The sequence below is a fragment of the Ranitomeya variabilis genome, chromosome 5, assembly GCF_051348905.1.
Source record: "Ranitomeya variabilis isolate aRanVar5 chromosome 5, aRanVar5.hap1, whole genome shotgun sequence".
NCBI lineage: Eukaryota > Metazoa > Chordata > Amphibia > Anura > Dendrobatidae > Ranitomeya > Ranitomeya variabilis.
This window is the reverse complement of record NC_135236.1, coordinates 218,598,486-218,612,824: the sequence shown is the minus strand read 5'-3', so window position 1 is coordinate 218,612,824 and position 14,339 is coordinate 218,598,486.

The following is a 14,339-nucleotide window of genomic DNA, read 5'->3' as shown; positions in this document are numbered from 1 at the left end:
CGCAGGAAAAAAGGCATATAAACGCGTACAAACGCGGCGTTTTTTTAACCGCATGCGACAACACATGCGTCTAAAAAATGCCGCGGTTTTACGCATTTATATGCATTTTTTCCACCACTTGCGGATGCATTTTAAATGCTGCGGATTTAAACGCTAATGTGAAACTAGCCTTAGGGAGGTAAAAAAATGGCCTATGGTGGACATTCAGCAGCAGTCTGTAACAGGAGGCCAAAAGCAAGACATTTTTCAGGCAAGCTACGTGTCAGCAGGGGAAGGTGGGGCAAAATAATTTGAAATCCATGATTGGTTCATTTTAATGAAGGTTAGATCATCAACATTTCGGGTAGCCAGACGAGTCCTTTTTTCGGTCAGTATTGAACCAGCAGCACTGAAGACTCTTTCTGATAGCACACTAGCAGCTGGGCAAGCGAGCTCCTGTAATGCATATTCTGCCAATTCAGGCCAGGTGTCTATTTTAGATGCCCAGTAATCAAAGGGGAATGACGTGTGAAGGAGAACATCGATAAGGGAGGAAATATAGTTCATAACCATACTGGACAAATGCTGTCTCCTGTCACTTTGAATCGATGCAGCAGTACCTGTCGTGTCTGCGGTCATTGCGAAATCACTCCACAACCTGGTCATAAAACCCCTCTGTCCAACGCCACTTCTGATTTGTGCACCTCTAACACCTCTGCCATGTTGCCCCTTACAGCTCGTGTAAGGACCATCACCGCCGCTGTGTGCTGGGAATGCCTGAACCAAACGGTCTACAAGAGTTGCTTGTTTGGTAGCCAATATTTGCTCAAGATTCTCATGTGGCATGATATTTTGTAATTTCCCTTTATATCGTGGATCCAGGAGGCAGGCCAACCAGTAATCGTCATAGGTCATCATTTTTATAATGCGGGGTTCCCTTTTTAGGATACGCATTGCATAATCAGCCATGTGGGCCAATGTTCCAGGTGTCAATTCACTGCTTGTGCTGGGTTGAGGAGCACTTTCTTGCAAATCAACATCACTTGTCTCCCGCAAAAACCCTGTACCTGACCTTGCAACGCCACCAGTTTCTATTGCCCCCTGAGAAGCATCCTCCTCCCATAAATATTCATCCCCATCATCATCCTCCTCTTTGTTCGCCACCTCGTCCAGGAGAGTTCCCTGAGCAGACAATGGCTGACTGTCATCAAGGCTTCCCTCCTCCTCGGCCGCAGACGCCTGCTCCTTAATGTGCATCAAACTTTGCATCAGCAGACGCACTAGTGGGATGCTCATGCTTATGATGGCGTCATCTGCACTTACCAGCCGTGTGCATTCCTCAAAACACTGAAGGACTTGACAGAGGTCTTGTAGCTTCGACCACTGCACACCAGACAACTCCATGTCTGCCATCCAACTGCCTGCCCGTGTATGTGTATCCTCCCACAAATACATTACAGCATGCCTCTGTTCGCACAGCCTCTGAAGCATGTGCAGTGTGGAGTTCCACCTTGTTGCAACATCGATTATTAGGCGGTGCTGGGGAAGCTTCAGCGATCGTTGATAGTTCAGCATACGGCTGGAGTGTACGGGTGACCGGCGGATGTGCGAGCAAAGTCTTCGCACCTTCAGGAGCAGGGCTGGTAACCCCAGATAATTTTTCAGGAAGCACTGCACCACCAGGTTCAAGGTGTGAGCCAGGCAAGGTATGTGTTTAAGTTCTGAAAGGGCTATGGCAGCCATAAAATTCCTTCCGTTATCACTGACTACCTTGCCTGCCTCAAGATGTACACTGCCCAGCCATGAATGAGTTTCTTGCTGCAAGTACTCGGCCAGTACTTCCGCGGTGTGTCTGTTGTCACCCAAACACTTGATTTCCAACACAGCCTGCTGACGCTTACCACTAGCTGTTTCATAATGGGACACCTCGTGTGCAACACTGGCAGCTGCGGATAGAGTGGTAGGGCGACTGCGCTTTGTGGACGAGCTTTCGCTTCTGGAGGAGGAGGAGGAGGGGTGTCGAACGCCTACTGCCAACTGTTTCCTAGACCGTGGGCTAGGCAGAACTGTCCCACTATGGCTGTCCCCTGTGGACCCTGCATCCACCACATTAACCCAGTGCGCCGTGATGGACACATAACGTCCCTGGCCATGCCTACTGGTCCATGCATCTGTTGTGAGGTGCACCTTTCTACTGACTGATTGCCTGAGTGCATGGACAATGCGGTCTTTGACATGCTGGTGGAGGGCTAGGATGGCATTTCTCGCAAAGAAGTGTTGACTGGGTAGGTCATAGCGTGGTACCGCATAGGCCATCAGGGCTTTGAAAGCTTCGCTTTCAACCAACCGGTAGGGCATCATCTCTAACGAGATTAGTCTAGCAATGTGGGCGTTCAAACCCTGTGTACACGGATGAGAGGATGAGTACTTCCTTTTCCTAACGAGAGTCTCTTGTGGGGTGAGCTGGACTGGAGAGCTGCATATGGTGGAAGTAGCGGGGGTGGTGGTGGACATGGCAGATTGAGAGCGGGTTGGTGATGGTATTCTTGATGTTGGCCTACATACAGTGTTTCCTACCAAGAACCTTGTGATTCCCTGACTGCTTTGGCCTTGCGACGATACCTCCACATTTGCTGCTGGTGGTGTCCTAAGCGGTGGGCTTACAGTGAGGGAAGCAATGTAGCGTTGCTGACTACCTTCATTCTGAGCGGGTGCACCAATGGTATGGGACGTTTGGTAGTTAGTCCAGGCTTGCAAGTGCATGCTGGTTAAATGTCTACGCATGCACGTTGTATTTAAATTTTCGACATTCTTCCCTCTGCTAAAGGTCTTTGAGCATTTCTTACAGATAACTTTGCACTGATCATTTGGATCTTGGTTAAAAAATTCCCACACTGCACTCTTCCTACTATCGAATACCTTTTCAGGCATTGCACACTGTGCTACTTTCTCCAGATGGCCACGCTGTCCTAAAAGTGTTTTTGGTTTTGTCAAACGTTTTTGGCCAGATACGGGCCTGCCAGATGAAAGCTGTTGCGATGTAGATGCCTGCTGCGCATCATCCTCCTCCGCTTCAGAGCTACTGCCAGCGGCACCCTGTTCACACAATGGCTGCCAATCTGGGTCAACAACTGGGTCATCTATCACCTCCTCTTCAATGTCATGTGCACCTTCCTCTGTGTCACCGTGTAAGGTGCTATAGCGTTCGGGACGGGGCACCATAGTCTCATCAGGGTCAGATTCTGGCTCAGTATACTGCGAGGGTAATGTAGTGATCTGAGTCAATGGAACAGCATAATAATCTAGCTGTGGCTGTGCATCTGTGCACTCCATGTCCGATTCATCTTGTAATGGGCTGTTAACTAATTCCCTTTCTAACCCTGGCACGGTATGTGTAAAGAGCTCCATGGAGTAAACTGTAGTGTCGCCTGCCGCATCCTTCACTTTTGCTTTGGGTGAAGGACACAAGAAAGCGACTTGTTCCTGACCGGGAGCATCCACTGACGACTCGCTGCTTTTATATTTCGAACTTTCTGAAAAGGAGGCGAAAGAGCTAGAGTGTCATGTCGGACGCTGTTCAGACCAGGTCGTCCGACAGACAGCGTTATTTCCGCTTTTGACCACTATTTGCTCATTGGCGTCTGCTAGATTTTATCTAGCTGTTCCGGGGTTAATTTACCTAAACCTTGGATTGGAAGCTGGGCCATGCCCACTGCCTTTAAATAGTTCTCCTGATCTTTGGGCGTCGCCGATTATAGCTTCTGTCTTGTGCGTTGTTATCTCGGTCTGGTGAGGAGAGCTGGTGGTTGGAGATTCGTTGCTGGTGGTGTATTTTCCTTTGTCTTATTTACTCCTTCCTATATTTGTATTTATTTTGCCCTGCACATTTATAGCGTATTCCTGAGTGACTGCGGCGTGGTTTATATTTTCCTTTATCCTTGTCTGTGCTAACTGTGGGTGTTGGGGACTAACATCTTCACTGGGTGGTGGGCGGAGGTTTCAGCCTAGGGCTGAGCTCAGGAGACAGGGTGAGGTTCGAGGCCTGGACATGCACACCTTCAGTGTAAACTCCAGGTAGAGGGTCAGTCAGGATTTCCCTAGTCTGAGGGAAACTGCAGGGGCCCGGGTCATTAGCTCTCGCTCACCTAGTCTCTCCCTGACATAGAGGCTGAGTCAGCAATGAAAGCCAAAACTTTTTCTTGCTGCTCCGGCTTTAAAAGCGGTTTTCCTACTCCCAGATAAGGGAGCCTTCGAGGCCTTGTGTAGACAATGACGCTGGCTCAACAACTCGAGCCTTAGGTGCTATTTTGCTTTTCCCACTACCACCAGATGCTCCACCACCACCATCATTACCAGCTGGCAACGACCGCCCACGGCCTCTTCCACCAGACTTCCTCATTTTTGGGAAAATGTAACCAAACTAACAACCGTTATATGGTACTGTAAAACAAGGTAGAAGGTGTATATAAACTTGTTGAGAAATTAAATTTCTCTTTTTTTTGGGGGGGAGACTGCAGCAAAAAACAGGCCCTGTGTATTAGACTATACAATGTAAGTGGCAGAACGTGGCTGGCAGATATACGACAAACAGAACTGACGTAGATCCACTTAGTGGCAATTTAAATCTCCCTTTTTTGGGGGGGAGACTGCAGCAAAAAACAGGCCCTATATATTACACTACACAATGTAAAAGGCAGAACGTGGCTGGCAGATATACGACAAACAGAACTGAGGTAGATCCACTTAGTAGCGATTTAAATCTCCCTTTTTTGGGGGGGAGACTGCAGCAAAAAACAGGCCCTATGTATTACACTACACAATGTAAAAGGCAGAACGTAGCTGGCAGATATACGACAAACAGAACTGACGTAGATCCACTTAGTGGCAATTTAAATCTCCCTTTTTTGGGGGGGAGACTGCAGCAAAAAACAGGCCCTGTGTTTTAGACTATACGATGTAAGTGGCAGAACGTGGCTGGCAGATATACGACAAACAGAACTGACGTAGATCCACTTAGTGGCAATTTAAATCTCCCTTTTTTTGGGGGGAGACTGCAGCAAAAAACAGGTCTTGTGTATTACACTACACAATGTAAAAGGCAGAACGTGGCTGGAAGATATATCAAAAAATACAAGGACTGTACTACAATTTCAATCTCCCTACAATGATCTCAGGACAAGTATGGCAGCCAGCAATAAAAAGGACTGCTGCACACAAAAGTGTGGACAAATAAACAAGATAACTGTGCAGAAAGGAGCAAAAGGATTTTTGCTTTTAAAAAAGCAGTTGGTTTGCACAGCGGCGTACAAACAGCAATGCAGCTATCAGGGAGCCTTATAAGCTACAGAGCTGATGCACAAAAATCTAGCCTCCACTGTCCCTGCAAAGAAAAGGTGGTGTTAGACAGTGGAAATCGCTACAGCACAAGCGGTTTGGGGGTTAATCTTCCTTCCTTAACGATATCCCTGCTTCTGATGAAGCTGCAGCAACCTCTCCCTATGCTAAGATCGGCAGAAGTAAGATGGCGGTCGGCGTGCACGCCCATTTATAGCCCCTGTGATGCCACAGAAAGCAAGCCAATCACTGCCATGCCCTTCTCTAAGATGGTGGGGACCGAGACCTATGTCATCATGCTGCCCACACTCTGCGTGCACCTTCATTGGCTGAAAAATGGAGCTGAAAGCTTCATACGAAACGCAACTTTGGCGCAAAGATCGCTGACCGCATGGCCGATCCCATACTGGGGTCGGGTCGGGTTTCATGAAACCCAACTTTGCCGAAAGTCGGCGATTTTTGAATTTTTCCGATCTGTTTCGCTCAACCCTATTCAGCAGCTTCATAAGAGTTACCTGCTTCAATGGTACAGTAGTTCTACTTCTGGTATTGCAGGCTATGTTCATATCCACTGGCAATACTGACAAAAACAAGAATCCGGATGGGGATAGGTGACAGGTGATTATGTTGTTGTTGGTGGGATAGCCCATTTAAATAATATTGTTTAGGCACAACCTAGGAGTGTGTAATTTAACTGAGCACATTATTATTATTATTATTACTATTATTATTATTTATTATTATTACAGCGCCATTTATTCCATGATGCGTTACATGTGAGGAGGGGTGTACATAATAAAAAACAAGTACAATAATCTTAAGCAATACAAGTCACGACTGGTACAGGAGGAGAGAGGACCCTGCCCATGAGGGCTCACAATCTATTTTTTATTTTAAACTTAATTAATTTGTGGTCCTAGTTTGGAAATCTGAAAAAAGTTTAAAAAAATCTACCAAAAAAAAAGAAAAGAAAATGTGCAAAATGTTTAGACCATTGTAGTTATGCCTTAAAACTTTGATTTGGGGTTGGTGAGAGGGTGAGGGTAGGATGTTGTTATCAAACTGGTTGATAGTTCTATATAATATTACAATATTGTTATCAGAGATAACTTTAACTGTGGCCACGGGCGTAATGATTGCAGTATAAGAAGGTGCCCACTGACACCATTACCTATTTCAGCCCAGCATGCGGACATAACACCAGTATGGGGCCCAGAATGGGGTACACTGTTTTAGAATGGAGACATACCAGGAAGGGGCCTAGGATAAGGGATATTATAACAGGAAGAAGCTCATGACAGGGGACATTATAACAGAAAGGGGTACATGATGGGAGACATTATACTAGGAAAGGGGACATTGTTACAAAAACAGGGGACATTATTACAGAAAGGGGCCAGTATGGGTGACATTATTTCAGAAAGAGACCCAGGATGGAGGACATTATTACAAGAAAGTGCCAAGCATTAGTACAGGAGGGCGCCAGGATAGGGACAGTACTACATGGTGGGTGAACACATATGTCTTTATAGGATATAGAATGCTACAAAATTCCATACATCTGGCCAACATTGAGATGGGGGCCCAGGTCCAAATTTTTTACCGGGTCCCATCGGCCTCTAGTTACACCACTGATTGTTGCCTTTACATGATGAGCAATGTCCTCTTCCCAATTATATCCTAAAAATGTATATATTGCTCAGGAAAAGGAATTAATGTTTGTTACTGTGTGACATAATGTATGCACTCCAGTTATATGAATTTCTGTAATGGAGAATTAATTAATTCATTCAGTTTAATTCATTTTCAGCTTGAGTTCAGAAAGCTCATCCTCCAGTATGGTTTGTCCTTAGCAATACAGTTCAGCTCCAGATCTTTTTTTCAAATCATTGTGATGTGATAAGAAGTATATTGTTACATCTCAGTTTTTAAATGTTATCTAATTGGCTGAATCAGAATGCAAAATATCCAGAAGTGTTTATGTCATTTTCAGTTCATATTTGTTCAGGTTGGCCTTTGAAGGTTTGTAAGGCGATAGATAGATAGATAGATAGATAGATAGATAGATAGATAGATAGATAGATAGATAGATAGATAGATAGATAGATATCTGCTGTTAGTGTCTGCCTTTGTATAGATTATATATTAGATTTCATAATGCACATTATTTAAGGACTGAAAAATATGTTCTTGCTTATTCATAATTATTCATTATTACCTTACCTTATGTGTATGTAGAAGAGCAGAAATACGAGGAAAATGCAACCCCTCCAGATGTGATGAAGACAAAGCTTTCGTAAATGAATGCACCCAGTATATTACCTCCAGTGTGTAAGTGCATACTGGTATCTGGGATCACCCGATCCTGGTGATCAATATAAGAAGGTTTTATAACACACATATAACCACAATTACCCATGACAGCCATTCACATGCAGCTTTCAATTTATCAGAGCAATTTTAAAAATGGAAGCTGATGTCTGTGAGTCGCGGCACTTCTAGTTGGCGCGGGCATGGGAGGAGACCATAGGTGTTTTTATTCTAACAGGGGCAAATATTGAGATTGAGAAGGGGTTGGTCTAGTAATGAACAACCCCTTTAGCAATAGCGCAATACCCCCAGCTAGCAGGAAGCCTAGAGGCCGGAGAGCAGTGTCCTTCAGAAGACAAGATGAGACAACCTCTTTAAGAACACCTAGACCTCCTTTATAAAGACCACCAATAGACTCTTTTCACATATAGTTATTTTTGTGGATTTTTTGGATTGTAGGAAACTCCATTGCTTTCATGCATATTATTACCAGCTTTTTCCAAATGCCATTTTATTTAATTCAGATATGTTTGCATATTTTTTATATCTTTTTAAGTCCAACAAAGAAAATTATGGGAAAACACATGAAAGGAACGTCACACTTAGGGCTTGTCAAAAACACACTTAAAGTTAGTTATCACGCAATAAAAAGTCTGAGGTTTGTAGTGCATTTAATATTTACCTGTTGTCTTTTAGGTGACTGAAGAAAAAATGCAGAAAAAAAACAAATAAAAAACTTGCTGGTTGGGTTGCTGTGCACTATGCTGATAGCACACTGTCACAGCGTGGGTTGCAAGCACCCAGGACAAGACAAGTACAAGTGCTTCTCACTAAATTAGAATATTATCAAAAAGTTAATTTATTTCAGTTCTTCAATACAAAAAGTGAAACTCATATTATATAGAGCAGGGGTGGGCAATTAATGTTCCCAAGGGTCCACATGAGAGACCGTGACTGTTGTGGAGTGCCGAACCAATAAGCTGAAATTAATTCTACTCAATATTAATATCGATATATTATAGTTATTATATTCTTGATAATCATACTGTATCACTTAATATTGAGCAGAATTAAGTATGCTGACACCCCTATATATATTGTTTGAACCCAAGTACAGCCCCTTCTGTATATCGTATGAACCCCCACAGCCTCTTATATACTGTAAGAGCCCCACACAGCATTCCCCATATACGGCATGAACCCCACACAGCGTCTCCCATATGCGGCATGAGCCCCACACAGCCTGCTCCATATGAGGCATGAGCCCCCACAGCCTCCCCCATATACAGCATGAGGCCCCCACAGCTTCCCCATATACTGCATGAGGTCCACACAGCCTCACCATATACTGTATGAGGCCTACACAGTCTCTCCATATACTGCATGAGCCCCACACAGCCTCCCCATATACTGCATGAGCCCCACAGCCTCCCTATATAATGCATGAGGCCCCCATAGCATCCCCATGTGCAGCATAACGCCCCCACAGCCTCCTCATAAACTGCATGACACCCTCATAGCCTCCCCATGTGCTGCATGTCACGCCCATAGCATCCCCATGTGCTACAAGTCACCCCATAGTATCTCCATGTGCAGCATGACGCCTCCACAGCCTCCCCATAAACTGCATGACACCCCCATAGAATCCCCATGTGCTGCATGTCACCCCCATAGCCTCCCCATGTGCTGCATGTCAACCCCCTAGCATCCCCATGCGCAGCATGACACCCCCATAGTATCACCATGTGCTGAATGTCACCCCATAGCATCCCCATGCATAGCATGACACCCCCATAACCTCCCCATGGCCACCCAAACATCCCATACATTGGTGGCCCCTCCTCCATCAATGCAGTCAGGGCAAATGGAGACGAGTGGGCGGGCACAGTGCAGCCTGTGGACCTCTGGTTTATAAACACTTGAAATCACTCTATATAATATATGAGTTTCACTTTTTGTATTGAAGAACTGAAATAAATTTTGATGACATTCTTATTTAGTGAGAAGCACTTGTATGTGCCCAGTAACCCATGAACCAATAGCAATCCCTGAGTCCTTCCAAAAGCCCAGTATTGCACATCTATTGAAATTTAAGGAAAATGCTGATGTAATTATACTTTGCATTTACATCTCTTGATTTTTTTCTGCTTTTTGCTTAAATTAGATCTCAAATTTTAAAAAAAATGTAAAATGCTATGTATTTTACCCTTCGCCATGACAGCACCCACTGGAGAGATAGGGATCCGCCCCAAGGAACAGGAAACCTACAGAGACATAAAAGGGGGCGGTCCCCCTCTCCTCCTCAGTTTAGGTTTCCTGTTCCCAGGGGACAGGATCTCTGAAGACTACAGAAGATCTTACCTGGGCTAGGAGCATCCGCCTGTGCGGTTTCTGCGGGAACGGCAGGGGATGCAGTCCAGATGCAGCGTCGGGGGAGACTCCGTTAGACGGCTCCCCCCTCGTCTGTCCGGCATGTGGGATGGCTGGGTCCGGGAAGACGCCGCCAATTCCACAGTGCAGCGCTGCAGAGGTGCGGCCTTGAAGAGGCTCCAGACGCGGACCAGCAGGTAAAGGGTCCGGGATCTGCGGCACAGCTGCAGCGGCAGCCGGTACACCGCTCCATAGCGCAGGCCGGGATAAGATGGCGGCCGCACATGCGTGGAGCGGTGTAAGAATCCCCAGAATGACCCGGAGGTAGAGGAACACTTCCGGGTCACTCACACAGCGGTGAGGGAAAGCGCGGTTTCGCGCATGCGCAGTACACCGCTGTGGAAGAAAAAAAAAAAAAAAAGGTTAACTGACCGGATCTTGGCCTATAAAAAGGGGGAAGTTGCAAACGCACAGGCGATGCAACATGTCGTCCCCAGGCAAAACAGTGGACCCAGCAGGTGAGCCAGCCAGCAGAAGGTCCTCAGATGCCAGCCACAGGAGTGAGACCAAGGATTCAAGATCCAGAAAGTCACAGCCTCCTATTTCGGTACCGTACAGCTTCACTGGGTGAGTGTAATTTCCCCTCTACCTATAAAGCTGACACCCTTTTCCACAAATGTCTTCTTCTCCCCAAAAAGAGACAGAAATCTAAGCACAAACAGTGTGCGTTATGTGACGAGCCTCTCCCAGATTCCCACCCCAAAAAACTCTGCAATCAATGTATGGCGGAAACAATGCAGAGTCCATCTATGTCGGTCACAGATATATGGGCCATAATTAGAGAGGAATTACAGGCCATCTCACAAGCCAGTACCCCCCCTAAAAAATCCGGGAAAGAAAAGGCTATATCCAGCTCTGAGTCCGAGGAGGAAGGCGTTATCCACTCAGACTCCTCGCAGGCATCATCCTCTTCCTCAACACACTCCGACATTGAGGGTCGAGCTTGTTTTCCCCTTGATGGGGTGGACAACCTAGTAAAATCCATCAGGAATACTATAGGTTGTGAGGATGCAAAAGACGACCAAACTGCACAAGACATCATGTTTGCAGGGTTGGCAGAGAGGAAGAGAAGAGCATTCCCAGTAATTCCTGCGGTTAAGGCACTGATAAAGAGGGAGTGGGAGAAACAGGACCAGAGAGGTTTTCTCCCGTCAGCCTCCAAAAGGAAGTACCCCTTTAATGATGAGGAGTTAATTTCATGGACTAAAATCCCTAAGGTGGATGCTGCAGTCGCCTCCACCTCAAAACAGTCAGCTCTACCAGTCGAGGATGCAGGCCTACTTTCTGATCCTCTAGATCGGAAGGCAGAATCGTCACTAAAACGATCATGGGAGGCTTCCACGGGCATATTTAAACCATCAATTGCCAGTACATGCACTGCTAGATCCATGCTTGTTTGGATTGATCAGCTGGATCAACAGATCGAACAGGGGGTCTCCAGACAAAAATTGCGGGATGCGATACCACTAACTAGAGGTGCAGCAGCATTCATGGCGGATGCTTCAGCTGACTCTCTTCGCCTTGCAGCAAGATCAGCCGGTCTGATTAATAATGCCAGACGTGCGTTATGGATGAAGAGCTGGAAGGGGGATACGCAGTCAAAGGCTAAAATCTGTGCTATTCCGTGTGAGGGTGAGTTTTTGTTTGGGAAAGCATTAGACGAGATCCTCAAAAAAGCAAAAGAGAGGAAAAAAGCCTTCCCTGACCCCTCAATTCCTTTCTATAGGAAGACCTTTAGGAAGAGGCCGTTCGGGAAGAGAACACAAAATGAAAGATCGTCACGATGGGCCACAAGAGAGGGAAAACAGGGTGGCACTATGTTTAAAGGCCCCCCCTTCCGTAGAGACAATAAATTCTGAAACACCAGACACCCCAGTAGGGGGTAGGTTAAAATTTTTCTTTCCCCAATGGTGAAAAATCACGTCAAGTTCCTGGGTGCTAAATATTATTAAGGAAGGAATGAAAATAGAATTCCTCCAAATTCCCCATGATTCCTTTATTTTAACAGCCCTTTCCTCACCAGTGCAACAGAAGGCCCTTGAACTGGAAATTAGAAGTCTTATAGTTAAGAATGTTTTAGTTAGGGTGCCAAAGGGACAAGAGGGTAAAGGGTTCTACTCTCCGTTATTTCTAATCCCTAAACCCAATGGTTCATTTCGAACAATTATAAATCTTAAAAAACTCAATACGTTTATTAAAAATTATACGTTTAAAATGGAGTCTATTAGATCGGCCATTAAGCTCCTTTTCCCAAATTGTAGAATGGGCGGCATTGATTTAAAAGATGCCTACTACCATCTCCCTATCCATAGTAGGTATCAAAAATACTTAAGAGTGGCAGTAACTCTTGAGGGGGAGATTCATCATTTCCAGTATACAGCCATGCCCTTCGGTCTCTCCACGGCACCCAGGATCTTCACGAAGGTAATGTTAGAAGTAATGGCCTACCTTCGCCAGAGAGACACATTAATCATTCCCTACTTAGATGATTTTTTAGTTGTAGGAAATTCGTCCCTTCAGTGTGCGGAACGATTAGCTGACACTGTCTCGTCCTTAGAAAGCCTGGGCTGGATCGTCAACTATAAAAAATCCAGACTCATCCCACTCTCTCTTCAGACATTTTTGGGGTTCAATCTAGATTCCATAAAACAAAAATGTCTACTTCCCCAAGAAAAAATATCTCTTATAGAGGGTAAAGTAGTGGCGGCCATTCACAAACCTCAAATGTCCCTGAGAGCAGGAATGTCCTTGCTAGGATCCCTCTCCTCCTGTACTCCAGCCGTTCAGTGGGCACAACTTCATACCCGAACATTACAACATCAGATACTTCGGGAACAGAGAAAATTTCTGGGGCACCTTGAATCGAAAATAATTTTATCCGAGGAAGTCTTATCCTCCTTAGAGTGGTGGCTAGATAAAGACAACCTAGCGGGGGGTGTCCCTTGGGTAATATCACCATCCCACACGATAACTACGGACGCTAGTCCCCACGGGTGGGGCGCACACATGGGAGATAGATTCTGCCAGGGAACCTGGGATAAGAATGAGGATTTATATTTATCAAACCTGAAAGAATTGAATGCGGTAAACTATGCACTGCGTCAATTTCTCCCACAGCTACGAGGAAGCCACGTCAGAATCTGTTCAGACAACACTACGACAGTGGCGTATTTAAACAAACAAGGCGGCACAAGATCAGACGCTCTAATGTCTTCCGCAAACAGTACCTTAATCCTGGCCGAAAAGCATCTGTTGTCCCTCTCGGCAGTCCACATCAAAGGAGAGGACAATCAACAAGCGGACTTTCTAAGTCGACACACTCTTCATCAAGGAGAATGGTGTCTCAATCCTCACATTTTCCACAAAATAACATTGTTATGGGGCAAGCCCCAAATAGACCTGTTCGCTACAAAACAAAACAAACAAGTCCAGAATTTCGCATCTCGGTCCCGTGCAGATCACCCGGACATTCTAGATGCTCTTCAAACACCCTGGCAATTCAAGCTAGCGTATGCTTTCCCTCCGATAATTCTGCTTCCACAAGTAATACGGAAGATCAGGGAAGAGCAGGCCAGGATAATACTGATAGCGCCATTCTGGCCCAAGAGACCATGGTTCTCGTGCCTGCAGTCAATGTCGGTGACGGATCCTTGGGTCCTTCCCTCAATCCCAAACCTTCTCTCTCAGGGACCTTTCTTCCACCCTCAGGTGGACAGCCTCCACCTGACGGCCTGGAATTTGAAAGGCAGATATTAAATTCCAGGGGGTTTTCAAAAGGCCTAATTGATACACTCCTGCTTAGCAGGAAACCATCTACAACAAAAATTTACACCAAAGTATGGAAGAAGTTTCTACAGTTCCATACTAGTTCAAACCCCTCTGAAGTCCCAATAAAATCTATACTAGAATTTCTACAGAAAGGGAAAGAGTTAGGTCTGTCAGTTAACACACTAAAGGTCCAGGTGTCCGCTCTGGGTGCCCTCTATGGCCATAATATTGCTGATAATAAATGGGTATCCCGCTTCATCACGGCCTGTGAACGAGTTACTCCTGTCCACATACCTAGGGTAGCTCCTTGGGATCTAAATCTAGTCTTAGACTCTCTAACAGAATCTCCGTTTGAGCCTATAGACACAGCATCTTTGAAACACTTGTCGTTAAAAACAGCCTTCTTAGTAGCCTTAACATCGGGTAGAAGAGTCAGCGACATTCAGGCCTTGTCGATAGATCAACCTTACCTTCTCACATTTCATGACAGACTAATCTTAAAACCGGACCCCTTATAC